Raw genomic sequence first — 15,587 nt, forward strand, 5'->3', positions numbered from 1 at the left:
CCACCTTCTTCCTGGGTCTTACATGGAGTACAGCATGGCAGGACCTGAGCCTCAGAGTCTCTCTTCCTTGGCACCATTTAGGCTAAAGGATCTTGCTTCATGGGTTGTTGGAAAGTGCAATAGTTTCTGGAAAGGAGTTATGTTGAGACATTCCTTTTAGTGATGGTATTGACTGACTGCAGTGCCCCCAACATGCCTCGTGGCTGGCCAAACTCAGAACATACCGATATATAGTAAATGCCATTGTGTTGACCTATTTCCAGTGTAAGTAATTCTGCTGCAGACTCAGTTTATAACCCACAATGTGAATGTAATGAAGGTAGAAGTGTTATTTTCTTCAAAACAAAAAGGTCACTAGATATTTTAATGAGTCTATCTTGTGAAGAATCCAAGTTTAATTCTAGAGGCGGAAGTATTTCTAGGTGCATAGCTGGTGATTTTTGCTAAATAGTTTAACATTGAGGCATTTTCTTTATATCTAAAGAAAATGCAGGACATAATACTATTCTTCCATATTTTCTTCAATTTTGCAACTAAAACCTTCTTAAGGCAGGGGCAACATTTCAGATTTTTGTGTGTGTGTGTGTGGGGGGGGCAACTTTTAACCATTATTCCAGGGGCTACTTAAACAACTGAAAACTCTGGTTTTTTGCACGTAATAAATTAGAAATTTAGCTGATAGGAGCACTGTACTTAATTCCTATATAAAGAAAAAACTAAACACCAATTAAAGCCATATTTTAAGTTTATTTGTAAATTTGGAACAATCAGTAGATGATACAGAAAAATATTCCCAATCCCAAATCTGACTAGGCAGATAATAATGACAACACTGATTTAGGCCACTACAAATGAAAGAATTATAAAAATTTAATGTAGTTGGTAACATCTTATGTAATTTACTTTCTGCATTTCTTTACATGTAGACAATGAAAAAAAAATCAGTTCTACTACTTTTAATTCATTTCAGTCTCCTAGTAAGTGCTCCAGTGTTTGCATTGCAAACACTGCACAGGAATCTTGGTTTAAGAACTATTTTCAGTTGATGCATAGCCTTTTTAAAAGATTTTGGAATCTTTTCTAGAATCTATGGTTTATAACTTTGGTTTTTTTTTAAATAAGTCATAGGTGCTGGAACTAAGAGTCCTAGGAGTGCAGCACCCCCTCGCTTGAAGTGGTTTTCATTATATACAGTGCCAGAACAGTAGCTGCATGATCTGTAGATTATTCTTGGTCATGATATTTTTGGAGAGATTTCTAATCCATCATGAAAGAAATTTTCCGATTATGTGTTATAACTTCATCTTTCACCACTAGCATAAATGAGCTGACGCTAAACTACAGGGTTAAGATAAACATTCAAAAGTTTGTCAAGGGGGAAAGTAGTATTAGAGAGAAAGTATGTGTATTAATTACAAAGGAAGGCGGAGAATAAATTAATGATGGCTCAAAAGTAGTTGAGATACCAAACTTTTAAAAAACCTCTTCAAAAATCACTATCTAGTGTGTAATTAAATGATGGATCTTAGCAGCATGGATCTATACTGAATAAATTTTGGCAGCCAAATCTTGCAAACTGCTCAGACTGGCTTGGGTTTATGTGCACTGAAGGTTTTATACAAATAGTTATGATAAATAAAAAGGATTAAATTGGAGGGAGGTTTCTAGTGTGCAGCTGTAAGGATTTGAGAGAGTAAACATCACTTCAGTGAAATTCACTGAGGTACTCAAGTTTATGAGACTCTGCCCCCCTCAGAAATATTAAAGAGTAAGTACAAGAGGAGCTAAGATTACTTACCAGTTGGAAAAGAATGACACAGCTACAAAATGGCTGCTTGCAGCTTGAGGGCAGTAGTAGCTTGTGTCTGCACATACAAAGGAGCAGCAACTCCTCAGAAGGTATTCTGGGGAAAAGGCCTTAGAAAAGTGCATCCCTGGGGAGATTTAGTAAGATCAAGGAATTCACTGCATTTATCTGTAACAGCCTATGTAGACCTACTTGGTAACCTGACGTAACCAAAGCCCGTTGTAGGCAAAGGAAAGATTCTCACAAGTGGGATAAAATGGCAGAATAAATGGCCACACTGGGGTACTGTCATTCACTAAAAAATTAGAGCATTGGAAAAAACGGGAAAGTTTTAAGTGTAATTTAAACAATATTTGTGGTCTGACGGCATTTACTTATTTCTTCACAGCAGGGAAAGATTCCAGGTGGTCGTTCATTCTTCAGTGCTGCCCTTGCAGCCTGAAACTTCCAAAGCCGGGCTGTCACACAGCGTTCCCGTCGGCTCAGCTCAGTATAAACAGCGCACAGAAGCAGTCGACCTGAGTTACGCAAACTACTTTAGCATAGTTTGCGTAACTCCCGTCGACTGGCGCCGAATCGCGGGGGCAGTGTGAACAAGCCCTAAGCACAGAGCCTGCTGAGAGCTTGTCTTGCTTCCACCCACTGAGCATGTTTGTTTTTTCAAGCTTGAAAAGTGCTGGGAGGCTCCCAGCCTTGCTATTGGCTCTGCCATACGCTGCATTCCTATTGGCTGAGCAAAGACTAGGCCGGTGAGGGGAGGGGGGAAGAGGAGCAAGCAAAGTAATTGCATTGCTCCAAGTCCTGGCTGGTGAGGGAAGGGGGTGGGAGGGTGGGAGGAGCCAAGCAAACTATGTCGTTCCTAGCTGTAGTTACAAAAAATCAGAATAGGTCAAATGCCATATCTTGCCCTCCCTAAATGGCGCCCCTGTCTGAAGGGTGGAGGAAGAGAAATGCAGGCCAAAGGAACTTTACAGATAAAGATCCAACATTACTGGTGAGACATTAAACACACAGATCAGCAAGACATTCATTTCCAGTAATTTATATACATAAAAGAATTACTAATATATAGTAACCAGTAACCACAAACTGCATGTTTTTTTCAGGAACCAATTCCTGGGAAATCTAAATTTATGATAATCCCGTCACTTAACAGGAATTTTATTATTTTTAATGTATCCCATCTGTGATTTCTTGGACATGCCACTTATAAGTTTCCTAAGTGCCCTTTATTTATTGAATTTTATTTTTAAAAATAAATTTTTATTTTATTAAGTTAAAAAAAAGAAAAAAAAAAGAAATAGTGTATGAAAAGCCTAAATTAACTATTTCATAGTGAGGGGCTCAGATGTGCATAACATAAACAACCCAGGAGGTACTTGAATTAATCATTCCCCATCAGAAAAGAACAGGAAACTGAGGAACAACCTCATGGTAGGATAAAAGAACCATTTCCAAGGCACTCTAAGCACTCTAAGAAGAGGCTTTGGTGTCACTGGAGGATTGGGCTCATGGAAAGAAGTCCAAACTGTTGCACATAGAAAAGATCTTTTGGATATGATGGTGTCCGATTTAATTTTTTAGCAGTTTCAGTCAGCAGCCTTCTTTCTGTGCTCCTACCTTCAGATAGGCCCTTCTCTTGTCATGGAGGTGAGTACTTGTTTTCTTATGCAGTGACTTGTTCAGCCTCTCTTCTGTGGACGTGTTTTGTGCAGGTTCCATGTGTGGTTTCTGCTCTAGGAATTGAGTCTCACCGCCTCTTTTTCATGGGGATGATGGGAGCAAGGTCTGCATTTGAAAGAAATGGCTGTACTCTCCTGACCAGGTGGAGATGGACAGAAAAGTTCCTGATCATTGCTGTGGTCTGAACATTTACTAACAGCTGGTGATCAAACAATATTCCCCAACCGTGAATTTTTGTAGCAAAAAGGCAGACACACACGCTGTATTAATTTAGATGGGCCAAAGGTGTTAACGTAATCTAATCACTGTCCAACATTAAACAGTTTTATACAAGTTTTGGGGTTTGGCGTACAGAGACTTCAGCCTGCTTAATCCCATGGCAAATCATTAAAAATCCTTTTATTAAATATACAAAAAAGAAAGAAAAACAATGAAAACATTTGAAATGTCAAGTATTAAATCAGGCTTTCATTTTAACAATATCCTTTGTTCCCTTTCCCTGTAGCTGGAGAGAGTTTTCAGATGTAAACGCCCTCACTTGACAAACATAAATGCTATGATTTTAGATAGCATTAAAGATAAGTGAGCAGGGATGGGCTGGAGCTGTCATTGTTGCTGTTAAAATTCGATCCCGTTTTCTAGAAGACAAAATGAGACAGACACACACAAAGGGGGGAGAGAAAAAAAAGACAGAAAATGCAGCGTCTGCCTCTGGTGTTGACTCTTATCTGCGGCCTCATTGCTGAAGAAACAGAGGCACAGCACATGGTCTTATTAGCTTCTCCGAGACCTGGTAAACAGCATCAGGCTATATAGGGCATTGCTTTTAGTTTCCTGTTTCTGGTCACAGGCTTACAGCAGTGTTGCAAAATATGCAATCTTGGCTGGCTAAGCCAGATTTTTATTAGACAGAAGGAAAAGGGAGAGAGAAGAAATAAGGCGGGGAAGGAAAAGGCCACATGGGATGGGCAGCAGGTGTGCAGGAGGAAGGTCTCACATCTCAAGTGGTGTTTGGGATTCAGCCAGTAGAAGTGGTGGAGTCATCTGGGTTCCTCTCTCTGGTCTGGTCGGGTCAGGACTTCCCTTAGGATTAAGCTGAACAAGGTCCAGAGTTCCAGGAGATGGTCTGGATGGCAGCCATGATGGTGAAGCTTGCTTTAGTAGCCAATTATCTCCCCAAGGTCTATTTCTTTAAGGACCCATGATGGGAATGGTGGGCAGAATAGCCCATCCCCTCATTATTTCACCCACCAATTAAGCCTAGTTTCTCCCTCACCAATTTTGGTTCACTGATTTCTGGTTCCACACTTTTCTTGTTTACTGAACATGAGCTCTGCACAGTCCTTGAGTTATCTCAGTAGGCCTTTTTGGGTGGACTAATTCAGTCTTTCTGATTCCCTTTCATGCTTTTTCCCATTTGTTTTTATAGGTTATTGTGACACCTTATGAACTTTCATGTTCGTTTTTTACAGTTGAGATCACAATTAGGGTAAAATTTGTGTGTGTGTGTGGAGAGGGAGGGGTCAATTATCAGAGCACACAGCCTCATTAAACAAGGCTAATATAATTCTCACCACATATTCCATTTGCTTCCTCCAACCTAGTAGCATCACCTTTGTTTTATCTGCATTGAGCTTCAACTCATGAGTCTCAGGCACTGGGTAAAGCATTCATCAGCAGTGACTGCCTGGGATGGCCCAGAGACACAGAGTGGAGAGTGATGAAAAGGCAGAAAGCATCACAGCCCATAATGCCTCACTGACCCTCTCAGTGGCCTCTCTCACATACACCCATTGATCAGGAAAGCAAACAAAATGGAAGCGTATGGAGCTCCACATGTGGCTGTCTTCCGGCCTAATGAACAACTGCCCAAGGCACCCCTTTGACAGCGTTCAGAAAGAAAGGAAAGAAATCACCCACAGGCAGCCCAAATCACTCTTGTCACGGTGCTTAAGTGACACAATAAACTTCAGGATCAATGGTACTAAAGGCAGCGGACAGCTCTAACATCAGCATAAAGCTCGATGAGTTTTCTTCCCCCATGTTTCTTCAAAGTTTTAATAAAATTGTATTTTGGATTGTCTTGTGCCTTATAGAGTCAGGCTGCATGTAGAAGAGAATAGGTAGAGCTGAACCCAGCTATGTACCACCTGGAATGCTCTCAGGCCTTCATGCTATTAGTTCAGAGGCTGCCTGGCAGAGCTGGGACCAACCAATTCCTACATTGGTTGTGCTTGGGCCTGCATGGAATGGTTTCAAGAGGTGAAGAACTTAAGGCAGGCAGAGATGAGTCCAGCAGACCACTGTTTTGGCTGCTCTTGGGGCTGCCCGCAGTCAGTCAGTGCGTGGCTTGACAAGTGATAGCCAGTGATCTGAGTTTTTAAAGCTGTCACCGAAGGGTTGGCTGAAGCATTGTGCGAGTGGACTAGGTCCCATAATTGTTCAGTTGTAGTTGTTACACGCACCTACTGTCTATATAGTAGTAGTGCAATGATGAAGAGTGATCAGGGGCTCCCTTTACCATCTTCCAGCCCAACCATGTGGCTGCACAGCTGCTCTCCTTTCTCATCTTTGCTGTAGAGGCTATCTCGGGACTGCTTCCCACTAAAAAGCTGCTCCTGCTACTCCAGCTCTTTCTATGGTCAATTCTCAGGCCTTGCTGCCTGGCCAGCCTTTCTCAAGTGCCTCTTCTGTGCTCCCTCCACCCTCTTTCACCTTATGTTCTTGATCCCCAGAGTTCGCTATCTGTCACTTCTTCTTGGTTGTTAATCAAAGTGAATCATACAATGCCGTTTATTGGCCAAGTGCAGCTCTATCCTTCCCTGTCAGATGTTTGCGGGGAAGGGCCCCCTGTAATTAGCCAGCAGGCATATTATATTACAGTCCAAAGGCTTTAAAAAGTTGGTTTAAATGTTGCACATAGTGATTAATAATGAATGCAGTGTTGTTTATGTAAGAATTATACTTATTTGTAGTTAGCAGAGACCATATCTGATACTAACTACCAACGTAATTTATGTGTCTACTAGCTGATAAACCTTGTGCAGTGGGAGGTGCCTTGAAATGAGATTACATATCCTGTTCCTTCAGGCATGAATTGCAGATAAAGTTTCCAGTAATCTCTGGCATGTGCTGTGATAGAGGAATCAATGCAGAGGACCTAGTCAAGAAGACCCAGGTTATTCTCTCCATTCTGAATTTTCCAGCTGGTAGGTTCAATTTCTACATTATAATTTAAATGTAATGCAGTGTGTGATGGAGAGTCAAAATAAAGAGCACACAAAAATAATTCATGTAGGAAACTGAACATCTTGTGGGATCCATTCCTTTGGAGTGAATAACTTCAGAAGCTCAGTTACATGATTCGTTATTTCTGATGTAAATAATGTTGTGTAAAATAGAAGTGAAGGACTCTAAATCTCTGTGGAATACAGATAACTTTGGAACTAAAATGAATGACCTCTCTTGAAATGAGGTACAGTTTGAGAGCAAGATTTGTCTCTCAATTTCCTGAGTTGACTATTTACTTACAGTTCAAAGATATGAAAGATGTTTCTTGTGTGCAACTGGTTTTTGCAGAAGTATATTTTCACATTAATATACCTGCCTGTTTAAAAGTGTATGAAATGTATACATTTTATCATGTTTAGTTATATTTATAAACAATGTTATAAATAATATCCATAAGTACTATCAATATGCAAGATTAGAAAACAGCTACCAGTTGTGTTTGTTAACATAGCTTTATTTGAATGAGCAAAATTACTTTTGTAGACAAATACTCTTTTATAATACAATAACTAAGTTCTGAGCACTTTCACTGTCTTAGACATCAAAGGCAGCTGAGGCCACTCAGTACCTTACAGGGTCAGACACTTAACATGTCTGAAACATGATACATTGGAAGGGATTTCTGTTTTTTCAGACATTGGAGCTACAAATTCTCCTTCACATGGCTAAAGGTTTGGAGAACTGAATCTACAAAGGTATATATCTCTTCCCTCAGACCATGGAACTTATTATCAGGGTCATTGGAAAGTTACAGCAAAGCTTTTGGAGAATGACAAGGAAAAACTATTTTATCCAGAAAACTGACATTTTTGGCAGGATATTATGGAAATAACTCTATTGCATAAGTGGTTTTCCAGGAAACTGTTAGGTAGTTTTTACTTTACATTCCAAATATATCTGCAAAAGTGTGTGTGTGGGGGGGAGTGGGATGATATAGCTGAGGTTAGTCCTGCTTTGAGCAGGGGGTTGGACTAGATGACCTCCTGAGGTCCCTTCCAACTCTAATATTCTATGATTCTATGATTCTATTAGAATCCCCTGTAAATATACAAACTTTCACATAGCCTGAATCCTGTATCACACTATTTTAAGAGGTTCCACAAATATTTGAATGTCCAAAGGCAGGCTGCATCTGTCCCTCAGCCAAGTTACAGAAGCCATTTGCCCATTCTTGCAGTTGTGGTTTGGCAGTATGGGTGCTAGCACCTTATACCTTGTACAGTCATTTTCACTTGTGCCAAGTGGATGTAACATGCTACTAAATGGAAATGGTAGCTATAACCCTTCTGTGCCTAGGGTAGCCACCTGAAAATGCCAAGGTCAGGGTAGGCTGTAAAAGGAGAGCAGATTCTCCCAGCACTGGTGGGTGGCACTGAAGCCAGACTTCCCAACCAGCCACGAACTGTGCTTTTGATTCCCCACACTGGTTATCAAGAAGCCAGTATACAAATACACACAGCCCCCTTTACTGCATTCCAGTCTCCGGCTCCCAATCAGCCAGTAGGTCCAGTAAAGAGACTAGTTATTTAAACTCTCTGCTCTTTACTAAAAAGGTTCCCTCTGACCCCAAAGGGTCAGCCACAGTACCAGTTCAATATAAGTTTGGATCTTACTCAAAATACCACGCTGCCAGCCAATCCTTTAGCAAGTAAAACTAAAGGTTTATTATAAAAAGAAAGACACAAACCATAAGAGAAGTATTAAAGGATCAAAGCAATCAGACACATACAAATGATTTGAAAGTCCATATACATCAGGTTTCTAGAAGAATTGTGGAGTTTGCAGACTTGTATAGTCCCTCTGATATACATCCAGTACTTGTATGGGTCTCAATCCTTCGTTTCACAGCTTCAGTTCAGTTGTAGATGAGCCAATCCAGAGGTAAGTTGGTAGCTGAAGCTGAATCCCGACTGAAGAACAAAATGGATTCCCAGGCCTCTGTCTTATATATCCTCTGGCCCCTTCCATGCTGTTTGTGGAATTTTACAGGAACCAAAATGGAGTTCAGAGTCACATAAGCAAGTCCTGGTGACTCATCAGGTATACCTCTGGCTTTTCCCCCTGGGCCCCTTGCATCTGTGGATGTCTCAATGGGCCATTAAGCAGGCTATTGTTCTGCTCCCACTCTGTCTAGAGTGTGTCTCAGACAGCACAATTTGAAATACAGATATGTCAAATATATCCATAACTTCCATTACACATATAACACATGAACATAAACATTATCATCTTACTTAGCACATTATAGCCTTTCTAACAGTACTCATCATGGCATATCTCACATGAATTATTATGATTCTGACATACTGATGACAAACAATATCATAAATGCTCCCCCTCCCCTCCCGCAATCCAGCCAGCATGACAGTAGCATTTTACATCTGCTTTGTCCTCACTCTTTGCATGAACGTAAATGATAGCACAAGGTTATAAGGTATTGGAGAACCAGGTACATATTGCCGTCGGTGTGTCTAGACTGTGCTAATCCCTGATCCAGCTTTTATTGAGGTCATTTGTAGATTTGCCATTGACTTCAATGGAAAATGGGAGAAAAAACCTGACTTTTTTTTATTCCTTAACAAAGTGCATTTGAAAAACATACTTCTCCCTCCAACATGTGCTGTACATGAATTAACATGCTACTGAAAACTGATGCTAAGACACATGCCATGAGTTTTAAGAATGCAGTAATACAGTGCAGTGAAGAAGCAACACAGTGGCTAAAATTATTTGGGGAGAATTTGCCCATGCAATGCAGCTACTTTGCACCCACTCTGCTGGTGCAAATTGATCACAAAGCTAAAAGCCTCTCCAGGAAATACCCTTGGAACAAGGGGCCTCCTTTGCAATACACTTATCACACCTGGTTCCAAGAGACCCCTAGTGTAGGTGGCATGCCAGTTCCATGTCATGGCCAGTGCACAAATTAGGGCAGCTGCTAATTCTCTCCCCTCTCAATCCTGTTGAATCTCACTGGATTATTTTTTATTTTGATAATGTTGGTATTTAAACTAGGTTCACCTGTGGATGGGGACCTAAGTCTGGAGGTAAGTGGGGAAATGGGACACCAGGAGGAAGTGCAAGGAGGAGGGTGAAACAGGGGTGGCCTCCTGATTTGTAATGAGAAAGTAGGGCAATCGGCTAATTAGCCTGTACATGAATGCAAGAAGCCTGGGAAACAAGCAGGAGGAATTGGAAATCCTGACACAGTCAAGGAACTATGATGTGATTGGAATAACCGAGACTTGGTGGGGTAACTCACACAACTGGAGCACTGTCATGGATGGATATAAACTGTTCAAGGACAGGAAGGGGAGAAAAGGTGGAGGAGTTGCACTATATGTAAGGAATCAATATGATTGCTCAGAGATCTGGTATGAAACTGGAGAAAAGCCTGTTGAGAGTCTCTGGGTTAAGTTTAAAGGTGAGAGAAATAAGGGTGATGTCGTGGTGAACATCTGTTATAGACAATCAGACCAGGAGGATGAGGTAGACGAGGCTTTCTTCAGACAACTGGCGAAAGTTTCTGGATCACAGGACCTGGTTCTCATGGGGGAATTCAATCACCCTGACATCTGCTGGGATAGCAATACAGCAGAGCACAGACAATCTAGGAAGTTTTTGGAGAGTTTTGTGGACAGCTTCCTGGTGCAAGTGCTGAAGGAACCTACTAGGGGCCATGGTCCTCTTGACCTGCTGCTCACAAATCGGGAAGAATTGGCAGGGGAAGTAGAAGTGGGTGGTAACCTGGGCAGCAGTGACCATGAGATAGTCAAGTTCAGGATCCTGACAAAAGAAAGAAAAGAGAACAGCAGCATCTGAACCCTGGATTTAAGAAAAGCAGACTTTGACTCCCTCAGAGAGCTGATGGGCAGGATCCCCTGGGAGGCTAATATGAGGGGGAAAGAGTCCAAGAGAGCTGGCTGTATTTTAAAAAAAACTTATTGACGGCGCAGGAACAAACCATCCCGATGTGCAGAAAGAATAGCAAATATGGCAGGCGACCAGTTTGGCTTAACAAAGAAGTCTTTGGTGAGCTTAAACACAAAAAGGAAGCTTACAACAAGTGGAAGTTTGGACAGATGGCTAGCCAGGAGTATCAAAATACTGCCCGAGCATGCATGAATGAAATCAGGAAGGCCAAAGCGCAATTGGAGTTACAGCTAGCAAGGGACATGAAGGGCAACAAGAAGGGTTTCTACATGTATGTTAGCAACAAGAATGCCAGGGAAAGTGTGGGCCCCTTACAGAAAGGGAGAGGCAACCTAGTGACAGATGATGTGGAAAAAGCTGAAGAACTCAATGTTTATTTTGCCTCTGTCTTTACAGACAAGGTCAGCTCCCAGACTACTACATTGGGCAGCACAGAATGGGGAGGAGATGAGCAGCCCTGAGTGCTGAAAGAACAGGTTCAGGACTATTTAGAAAGGCTGGACATGCACAAGTTCATGGGGCCGGATGCAATTCATCTGAGGGTGCTGAGGGAGTTGCCTGATGTGATTGCAGAGCCATTGGCCATTATCTTTGAAAACACGTGGTGATTGGGGGTGGTCCCAGATGATTGGAAAAAGGCAAATATAACGCCCATCTTCAAAAAAGGGAAGGAGGAGGAACCGGGGAATTACAGACCGGTCAGTTTCACCTCACTCCACGGAAAAATCATTGAGCAGGTCCTCAAGGAATCCATTTCGAGGCACTTGGAAGAGAGGAAGGTGATCAGGAACAGTCAGCATGGATTCACCAAGGGCAAGTCATGGCTGACCAACCTGATTGCCTTCTGTGATGAAATGAGTGGCTCTGTGGGTGTGGGGAAAGTGGTGGACGTGATGTACCTTGACTTTAGCAAAGCTTTTGATACCATCTCCCACAATATTCTTATCAGCAAGTTAAAGAAGTATGGGTTGGATGAATGGACTATAAAATGGATAGAAAGTGGGCTAGATCATTGGGCTCAATGGGTAGGGATCAACGGCTCAGTTTCTAGCTGGCAGCCGGTTACAAGCGGAGTGCCCCAGGGGTCGGTCTTGGGGCCAGTTTTGTTCAACACCTTCATTGATGATTTGGAGGATGCGGTGGATTGCACCCTGAGCAAGTTGCAGATGACACTAACGTGGGGGCAGTGGTAGACATGCTGGAGGGTAGAGATAGGACACAGAGTGACCTACACAAATTGGAGGATTGGGCCAAAAAAAGGCTGATGAGATTCAACAAAGACAAGTGCAAAGTCCTGCACTTAGGCTAGAAGAATCCCATGCACAGCTACAGACTGGGGACTGACAGATTAGGCAGCAGTTCTGCAGAAAAGTACCTGGAGGTTACAGTGGACAAGAAGCTGGATATGAGTCAACCGTGTGCCCTTGCTGCTAAGAAAGCTAAAAGCATATTGGGCTGCGTTAGTAGGAACATTGCCAGCAGGTTGAGGAAAGTGATTATTCCCCTCCATTTGGCACTGGTGAGGCCACATCTGGAGTATTGTGTCCAGTTTTGGGGGCCCCCCTACTACAGAAAGAATATGGACAAATTGGAGACAGTTCAGCAGAGGGCAACAAAAATGATTAGGGGGCTGGAGCACATGACCTATGAGGAGTGGCTGAGGGAACTATACTTATTTAGTCTGCAGAAGGGAAGAATGAGGGGGGATTTGATAGCAGCCTTTAACTATATGAAAGGGGGTTCCAGGGAGGATGGAACTAGGTTTTTCTCAGTGTTAGTAGATAACAGAACTAGGAGCAATGATCTCAAGTTGCAGTGGGGGAGGTCTAGGTTGGATATTAGGAAAAGCTTTTTCACTAGAAGGGTGGTGAAGCACTGGAATGGGTCACCTAGGGAGGTGGTGGAATCTCCATCTTTAGAGATTTTTAAGGTGTGACTTGACAAAGCTGGGATGATTCAGCTGGGGTTGGTTGTGCTTGGAGCAGGGGGTTGGACTAGATGACCTCCTGAGGTCCCTTACAACCCTAATCTTCTATGATTCTATGATTTTAAATAGTGTAAAGTAGGCTTTGAAGTTAAAATCTCATTGTGAACAAGGGAGTGAATCAAGTTTTATGGACTTGTCTGTACTGGAGATTCTTTGTTGGTACAGCTATGTCAGCAAAGCACCCTAGTGTAGATAGAGTCTATATTGGCAAAAGATGATCTTTTGCTAGCATACCTGCACCATCTGCCCAAATAACATTAGCTATGTCTGCAAAGCTCTATTCTATCAGTATAGCTGCATTGACATCAGGAGTTTTGCAGGCATAGCTGTAGTGGCTGAGGTGTGTGATATTTTTCACACACTCCGAGCCAACATAGTTATGGCAGCAAAACTCTGAAGTATAGACGAAGCCCTAGTTAATCCTTTTCTGTTACAGTAGTGTGTGTCTAGAGACACACTAGTTCCTTGATTTATATAGGGAAGAATGAATGATAAGGGATTAAAAACTTCATTCTCTAAAGGTGAAAGCTTAGGCCTGATCTACACTACACAGTTTTGTTAACAAAAGTCAGCTTTTGTCAATAAAACAGTGGAGGTGTACATCCTGAAATGTTCCTCCCGCCAATGTAACTCCCCTGCTACACCAACATACTAAAACCATTTCAGTGAGAAACACAGGGCTTATGTCGGTGTAGTTAGGGTGATGCAGTGTCTGTATACTCACTGCGTTCCTTTCATTGGCTGTTGGCTGTCATTCTTGTCAATTTCTTGACAAGAAAGCCAGGCAGCTAGAGCCAGGCTGCCCACTGCTGTCCTGGAGAGCAGAGTGACTGGACCTGCTCTCGGCTGAGAGCCAGGGTGAGAAGCACCAGGCGGGAGCAGGGAGGCAAGAAGCCCTGAGTGGCTTCCCCATCAGTGGGGAATGGGGAGCTGAGGGGGTGGGCAGCCTGGCTTCCACCAGGGATCTGCCAGTGGAGCTGAGAGACCAAAGACTCAGCTCCCCACACTGCCCTTTTTACATCGGTGGAAGCGCTCCTCGTGGGAATGCACACCACCGACTCTAGTGTGGACATCAGTCACCCCTGTAATTAATGCAATGGCTGTAAATCGACCTAACATGGGTTGACTTATTTATGTAATGTAGACAAATGTAAATTCTTTAGTAAATCACCAATGCTACTTCTCAAAAATTGAGATAACTGTGATTTTCCATTAAGCTTTAAACCCTATCATCTAGATCTGATAATGTCACCAGTAATGCTTGCACCAGCAGTATTTCCTGCTGCTATATCACCCTCTCTCTCTCTCTCAAAATAAATTGGAAAGGGAGATTGAGATTGAGTTTGGACAATCTCTTAATCCAGATAGTATATGCAGTTCTTAGAAAGCAGATTGCTACCTTTATTTTTTTTTTTTTGTTATCTTGATTAGGTTTACTTAACAAAATAACTCTACAAAAAGTAGTAAAACAAACGTCATTTTCATTGGGATAAATGCATTATGGCCACAGAACCAGCAGTTTCACAAAAATTCACTTGGAAGAAAACATTTCAGGATTTTTAGAGGAGAAAAAAAAGTTGTTCTGAACTGTTTCATGCCTATTTAATTTCCAATATTCTTAATAGCCTTCTGTTTCCTTACTAGACCAGACCCCCAAGAGGGTTCTTTTTCACCTCTCTGACTCTTAATCTCTCTCAAAAGATAAACAAATAGGCCCAGATTTTAAAAACTATTTAGATGCTACTGTGCTCAATGTCACAAAACCTAACTCATTTTAAAAAGAGACTTAGGCACTTAGTATTCTAAAGTCCATGAAATAGCCTTTTGAAAGTGCGATTTAGACTCCTAAATCAGTTAGGCACTGTGACAATGAGCGCAGCAATGCCTAAATAGCTTTAAAAATCTGGGCTATAATGACTAATGTGTGGAATATTTGTCTTCTTCTCTGAAGAATATGGGGCTACGTTTCCCTATTTAGGAAGAACCCACGAAGGGCAACAGTTTTAAATTACTATGAGATTGGACCTCAGTTGTGGAATGAAGTCAATAGTGCTACTCAGATGCAGGAGTGTTTGCAGGATCCGGGCCCCCAATTGGATTCAGACTTGAGGTAATCTAGAGATGGAAAGTTCTACATTTCATTATCAATCCCATGAATTATCCAGCTCTCCACCAGAGGCCTTTAAAAATGAGATGTAAAACAAACAAACAAACAAAATATGAGGAATAAAGAAAACTGCTTTTTGATATTCATTGTGAAGGAAAAGCAGATTTTGAAAAATCTACGAAGTTTGCCTAAAATTGCCTGAGAAGAGAGACTATAGGGTGATGTTTCACTTTGCTTGGATCTAATTTAAATGGGTTGAAAATGTTAATTCAGCTCATGATCTTAATTGTCCCTAAAAATTCCCAGCAAATTATTTGCCCTTATTACAGTCTGATGGTAGTGATGCTATGAAGTTAAGACTGAGATGACACTTTCGTTCTAGAGCTATATTTTCTCTTTTTTGAATCTCCCTAAAAAGTATGATATAAATGGAAACTTTCATATTTGTTCTCATTTCAGAAATGATTTTCATTATAGCATTTAAAAGCTTCAGAAAAATCCCCTGGCTGCTACTGAGCTTACTAAATTTGGAAGAAAAAGAAGAGTCTAGCTAGAAAGCTAAATATAAAAATGGTGCTTTTCTATGTGCTCTGAAAACTCAAAAACAACTTTGTTTTACACTTCAGGCTTGGCTCATGTATAGCGCTAGATGAAGAAAAAATGCAGTAGCTTAGTTTGAAAATATTTGATGCTTAAATAAAAAAGCAGCCTGGGAAGAGTGAAGATAGTGTACTTCACATCTGCAGTATGTTACTTACCTATTTTCCAGTAATATTCAT

At 41.6% G+C, this 15,587-nt stretch overlaps 1 protein-coding gene across 1 annotated transcript in view; it reads left to right on the forward strand.

Annotated features, from left to right (window-relative positions):
* The first annotated feature begins 7,437 nt into the window (after positions 1-7,437).
* Positions 7,438-15,587, forward strand: part of IL1RL1 (interleukin 1 receptor like 1) — a 38,654-nt gene continuing 30,504 nt past the window's right edge. Inside the window, exon 1 of the mRNA XM_067563524.1 lies at positions 7,438-7,476. The gene's annotated coding sequence lies outside the window, so the exon portion shown is untranslated. The remainder of the gene's footprint in view (positions 7,477-15,587) is intronic.

The sequence above is a fragment of the Emydura macquarii genome, unplaced genomic scaffold (genome assembly GCF_026122565.2).
Source record: "Emydura macquarii macquarii isolate MOO-44397 ecotype Brisbane River unplaced genomic scaffold, CSIRO-AGI_Emac_v2 contig_2531, whole genome shotgun sequence".
NCBI classification, from domain to species: Eukaryota; Metazoa; Chordata; order Testudines; family Chelidae; genus Emydura; species Emydura macquarii.